This window comes from Pecten maximus, chromosome 4, assembly GCF_902652985.1.
Source record: "Pecten maximus chromosome 4, xPecMax1.1, whole genome shotgun sequence".
NCBI lineage: Eukaryota > Metazoa > Mollusca > Bivalvia > Pectinida > Pectinidae > Pecten > Pecten maximus.
The window spans coordinates 1,247,946-1,254,785 of NC_047018.1; positions in this window are offsets into that span (position 1 = coordinate 1,247,946).

Below are 6,840 nucleotides of genomic sequence, written 5' to 3' on the forward strand. Positions count from 1 at the left end.
TGTGTAGTGTTGTCACACCTTTATAACTATCTTCCTGTCTGTTTGTATGTTAAGTGTTGTGACACCTTTAGAACTATCTTCCTTTCTGCTTGTATGTTTAGTGTTATGACACATTTAGAACTGTCTCCCTGTCTGTATGTTTAGTGTTGTCACACCTTTATAACTACATGTATCTTCCTGTCTGTTTGTATGTTAAGTGTTGTGACACCTTTAGAACTATCTTCCTTTCTGCTTGTATGTTTAGTGTTATGACACATTTATAACTGTCTCCCTGTCTGTTTGTATGTTTAGTGTTGTCACACCTTTATAACTATCTTCCTGTCTGTTTGTATGTGTAGTGTTGTCACACCTTTATAACTATCTTCCTGTCTGTTTGTATGTTTAGTGTTATGACACCTTTATAACTATCTCCCTGTCTATTTGTCTGTTTCGTGTTGTGACACCTTTAGAACTATCTTCATATCTGTTAGTATGTTTAGTGTTGTGACACATTTAGACCTATCATCCTGTCTGTTTGTATGTGTAGTGTTGTCACACCTTTAGAACTATCTTCCTGTCTGTTTGTATGTTTAGTGTTATGACACCTTTAGAACTATCTTCGTGTCTGTTTGTATGTTTAGTGTTGTGACACCTTTAGAACTATCTTCGTGTCTGTTTGTATGTTTAGTGTTGTGACACCTTTAGAACTATCTTCGTGTCTGTTTGTATGTTTAATGTTGTGACACCTTTAGAACTATCTTCCTGTCTGTTTGTATGTTTAATGTTGTGACACCTTTAGAACTATCTCCCTGTCTGTTTGTATGTTTAGTATTATGACACCTTTAGAACTATCTCCCTGTCTGTTTGTATTTCTGTACATGTGGTACTCTTATCGCTTTTTGCTTTGTAGCCATGGCGATAAATTACGATTGCGCTAATTACACTATAATTTGGTTACACAGATTCATCATTTCGCTAATCTGTTAATATGTTGAAATGCCCTAAAACTTGAGTTCGCCAAAAAATAGCACTTTACACTACTATAATTGATTACATTTGTAGCAACATTCCATCATTTCTGGACCTACAATGCAGACTAAGTACAATGTAGTTATGGTATGTAAAAGTTTACTGATAAACGGACTGACAAACGACCGGTGCTGCCCCCGGATCAGCGGCATCCAACACAACGCACATCGCCAAGAGATGACCACCATCCCCAACGCACCTGACAAGTCCGAGGCCATCAGATACACAGGCATGGGGAGGGACGTTTTCAACCGTTCCCAAAGTACCTAAGGTCAGCCACAACAAACTTCCTTCTGACGGCGCACCCGCCACGGATGGGGGAAAAGGGCAAACTGCAACATAGCCACCAGTCCCAGTCTGTATGAGAACTACCGACAGCGATCTCTTCAACATAGTAAACTGAGACACTATGTAAACGACATTCGATTCCAGAATGAAGGATTACTGGCGGAGTCCCAAGAACGCCAGCCGGCATACTGTAGGGCAGTCTAAGAAGTAGGAGCCACCCCAGCGAAGCACAGCTTCGACACCTGCATAGACACGGAAGACATGCTACGGCCGTCTGTCCATCGATCATGGACAACAACTGCAGGCCTACCATCCCTTCCCCATTATCATTGAAAAAGTGTGTTCCCCAATGATAGTCACAATACCCGCTATGAGGAATGCAAACTCTGTGACCAACCTCATATCCCGTAAGGAGTCCGGTGGCACTCCGGTCATCCGACCAGGCGCGAAACCAATCCGCAACCAAGACAACCTAAAAGCATCTCCGGCCACAAAGGCGGTCCCGCGAAATCCCTTGTCGACCATTCCAATCCTACTACGACATGGATCTACATCGATAACATCAATGAAGACACGTGAGGGGATACAGCTCCCCATTTAATGATCCTCCTATGTGAATCAGACGGGACACAGTTAACAGGACAGAACCAATCATGGAACCCAGTTGGAAACATACACCCTGAAATGTTCATAAACTCCGCTTCGGTTACTATCCTGTACGTACATTTCCCAGTAAACAATATCAAGTTACACTGACCCCAGCAACAGCATCTCGAGAGAGCAGCAACGGTTTGTATAACGCTAAATGGTTGGGCGCAACAAGGTCCCCAAAGCCTCCGCATGGTTGATCCAACGAGCCACCTTCCTTAGAACCCTCAGTAAGCCCAATTCCCTCGAACTCACGCGGCGTTGGCTTCATCAATATTTCATTCTCTACATGCACTTCCCTCCCCACATAAGTTTGTCTGTGGATGAGACTCATAGGCTGGCACCAAAAATTGAGCCAATCTGCATCAACCAACCCACAATCAATGACGCCAGTGAGTGTCTAAAACTCCGGACGCTTGCGCTATCCGACGTAGCACGTTGTCAACAATTACAGGAACTCCCTCACAACAGGTACTCCTTTCCGAAAAGATCGCAGAGACTTTCTCCCCCTCACCACTGCCTTACTGAATTAGAAAAAGAATCACAACCTCACCCTCTGTATGTTGAATTACATCACCACAAGGTTCAAAGGAATGGGCCATTTGTTGCGGAGAGTTCCGATAAGGAACACCATTATCTGATGTGGGGGAGGTTCCTAGTGAGGATCTCCTGCGCTTAACCAACATCATCAGGTTATCAATTTCTGCAATGATATATGCAGGTGGAGTCGATCGCTATATAAGGACATACGCATAGTTTACGTCACCGGCCTGTTATCCATAATGCATTGCGAGGTTCGGCCAATCGACTAAATGAGATGTGATCACATGATGTACGTGACGAGCTGACTTCTCTAAGCGAAGGTGTTTATATATGTCACCTCGTCCCGACGTTTATGTTCGGCTGTGCGTGACCACTATCGGGGTAGTCTACACCTGGTCAATCTTGTACACGGACGTATTTACGTACCTCACTCGCGTGATCGTAGACTACATCTGCCATTGTCGGCAATATAGATATTGAGTATCTAACATAGTATATTCGGTCATCTTGCACAACAATACCATTACAGACCCTCCAACGAATCTGTCGCTTTCCATTAAGCAAGCGTCAGAATATCGCTCACCACGACCTCGATAGACATGGCATCGTCTGGTGTGTAAAGCGACACTCGTCAGTGAATAACACGCGTCTCCAAAGGACCAAACGAAACCGGTTAGGTGGATGTGCAAGTAGCCATTGCAATCGACGTTGGTGTCGCCTCTACGTAAGTGGCGGGCCAACATAGGGACGTCGTGGCCTGAAATTAACCCCCGCAACCGAGTTCTAACCGTTCTTGGACACTGGCTGACCATGAGTGCCGAAAACTTGACATAACTTAACGCTTCCGCCGCCGTCTGAAATCAGTTACGGAGTTGCGAGAGACGTACGCCTCTATCTTGACGTTGCGACGTAATGCTCGGACGTCCGCTCCTGAGACGGTCACCCATTCTTCCTATGACTGAGACGCAACATGACATTGCGAATGCCCCTACACTATCAAAGCAATGGCTCTATCGACTTCATTCAGATGCTACCCTTCGACATTCTTTAAAATGAATGAATTCTTTGATTTGCAAGCAGAATCTAATGATACATGTACATTTGTATGTAAATGTAGCATACACTGTGTTGTTATATTAGGTCTTGACCCCGTCCCTGTCAAGCGACGTGACAACGAAAGTCAAATATTATTTAACTAGTAAAATCTCGTCCATAAAATACATGTACTCGCAATCTAGCATAAGTCAGTTTGTTAATCTGTAGTGTACTATCACAATTATAACAATTTCTCTGATATAAAAACAATTAAGCAATCACATACAACAGGTTTTCACAAACTGAAGTTACATATTATAAATGCACAATTACCTCAATGTTATCTTCCGTTAAATTGAAAACCGGTCCGTGGGATTCTAAAAGATCACTGTATAATAATAATAACCCAAAACTACATGTGTATGAAAATAAAATCAATTTATTTAATGCGTATAGATACACTAATTGTAGTACAGGTTGTGACGCAGGGCATTAGAAACAAATTGTCCCGTCTGAGTACCCGATTGTTGCAGTTCAGCAATTCTTAAAACAATGGGATAATCATTAAGATTTTACAAAAAAATGTAATCGAAATGCAGTTAATGCGTTATGAAGATACGTGTATGTAGTAAAAATAGCGAGTTAGAACGAGTACAAAATCATAAGAACAGAATAAAAGTATATTCTTTCGAACATTTTTTTCCTCTAAGAGAATTTTTCAGCTAATGGTTTACTGAATTATACATCGATTCTACTGCGTTTTCGATTAAAATGAATTTATATGAACCAGTTACCCGCACCATCGCGATTTGGACATTCTCAGTTACCATCATCATGTCAAAACTTACGATGTTTATATCCGCTTAATTACACCAAGTATCGGTAACTCATCGCTTCAGATATTTATATTGAACCAACTATCGATACGCTTACTCAGAATGTCATATAAAGTTGAAGAACATTGATAATTCACATTAGTTAATACTCGCCGTTTCCGCCCTGCGCCATACTGGATGTGGGTAACTACAGTTATCCGCATCAGGTTATCCCCTATGAGGTGTGTCTTGACACAGACGACCCGGTTACCTGTGCATCATTTTCGCTAGCCAATGCTTCTGATTACGTTACACGCCGTAACGAAATCAAAAGCCTTCGCTAACGCAGATGCCTGTGCACGTGCATTGCTATTCAGACCAAACGTTTTTCGGCTATCACCTTTTCTCAAATTACTGATCAACACCAGTCATTTTTATTGATATCATCTAGTTGACATAAATATAATAATTATATACTCTTTTACGATTGCGTTATTATATTTGATGCTATTGAATATTAATGCTGGGGTAAAATGGGGAAGCTCAAGTGTCATGATCCACCTTAAACCTCGACCACGTATAAGACGAGCTTTAAATCTCAACATGTCATCGAGAATAAAATTATATTATCGCTATTAATCTATTTTTGTTATCATTATTATAAGAGCGCAGCTCATCGCGCCCGAAGGGCGCGAGAGCGAAGCTCTCTTTAAGACAACATGTGTATAAGCTATATTTCCAATCAAATCTATACCCCTTCAACATTGAAATCGTGTCCCGCGGGAAAAGTCGCGCGCCTCCAGTAGAGGCGCCCATGTTTGAAATATCGTTCCCTACACGACGAGATCTGACTGGTTTCTCTCTCGTCGAAACAAATAACTGAAAGTTAGTTCAAATTACTTAATTCTCGAAATATCCACACAACCCATGTCAAAGGCATGATTCATTCAAAAGTTACCATTTCTATTTTCTTTTGACTGACGAGGTAAATGTATTTTGCGAATTTGATTGGCTTGAGATATTTTGTTAGTTACCTAAATTTGAACCCTCCCAGTTTCGGTGCTGATCAAATTGGATGCGAGAGTGGACTAAGAGGTTATTTTGCTGCACATGTGCATTATATAGAACAGTTTTTAATTGTATTATCATTAGATAACAGCATTGTAAGCACAAATTTCAAGGTTACAACCGAAAACCCTGAAATATTACTAAGTTGAACATCCCATTCAGAATGGTGCTGTTGTCGTCAAGCGTGACGTCATAAGAATTCAACGTCAAAGATTTCGCCAATGATTCCCGCCCTTTCTAAGCCCATATATTTTAAGAGTTTTTCGTCTTCCAGATGTCTTTGAAATATGTGATAATTTAAGGGAAACAATGCAATATCTTCTGTATTTTCTAAGTGGGTATAGATTGCATTAACTGCAGTAGTTTTTGCATTTTTTATTATAGAATTTTATCAAAACTTGTGTTTTATTAAGAAAACTTCATAATAAAAAAAAATCTTACTGTGCCGACCTCTTTACACCCTGGCCTTAAATTACTAGATATTGTGATTAACAAGGCATAATGAAATAATATATAGCACAAGTTATCATTGTACAAGGTGTATCAAAACATGTGAATGAGGAGATTTCATTCTGTTTGTATTAGTCTATCAAGAGACGTGTATCTTTCCAAAATCTATATGATGTTCTATTACAAACTTCCACGTTATAATTCTCATTGTCTAAGCATACAGTGAGGACGTTACGTATACCAACATTTACAGGAGAAAACAGACTTTGTAATTTATTTCTAAGTGTGGAAAACGAAACCTGTTTTTCACAACTTGTTCAATACGCATTCACTTCAAATTAAAAACCTCGATGTTTATAATATATTTCAAATAATAGTCTAAGTGGGTGATTTAGATATACATATTAATATATGTCCGTGCTTCAAAAACAAAACAAAAACAGAACCAAAACCCAAAACATGCATAAAACAAAATATAATATACGTCGCAAGTTTAATCGCAAATAGTTTATATAGCGATACGGTTGCCTTCTAGCCCTTTTGCTCGTCTGCAATGCGGCTGACTAGTAAACCGGGGGTCGCGTGTTCGATCCTGGTGGAGACTACTTGCTTTTCTGTTATATTTGGTGCCGTTGACCACTCCGAGATCAAGTTTTAGAAAATGAGAGGCTTCGTTGGGGATAAACCCTGGGTTAATGTGTGTTCGAGACGAACACGTTTGAAAAGTGAGAATAGTGGGGCAGATTTTAATTGTAAATAGTGTACATAGTGATACGGCCGCCTTGCTTCTAGTGTCGGTGATGGGGAATTTTTCCTTTAGCTTAGTCGGTAGAGCGGCAGGCCAGTAAGTAAGGGTCACGGGTTCGATCCCCTGTGGAGGCGCACTATATTCGCTTTCCTGTTATATATATCATGACAATCTTATATCGTCGGCACTTTTACGTTGTTAGTAGCATATGCAATGTGGCAGTAGAATAATGATGTC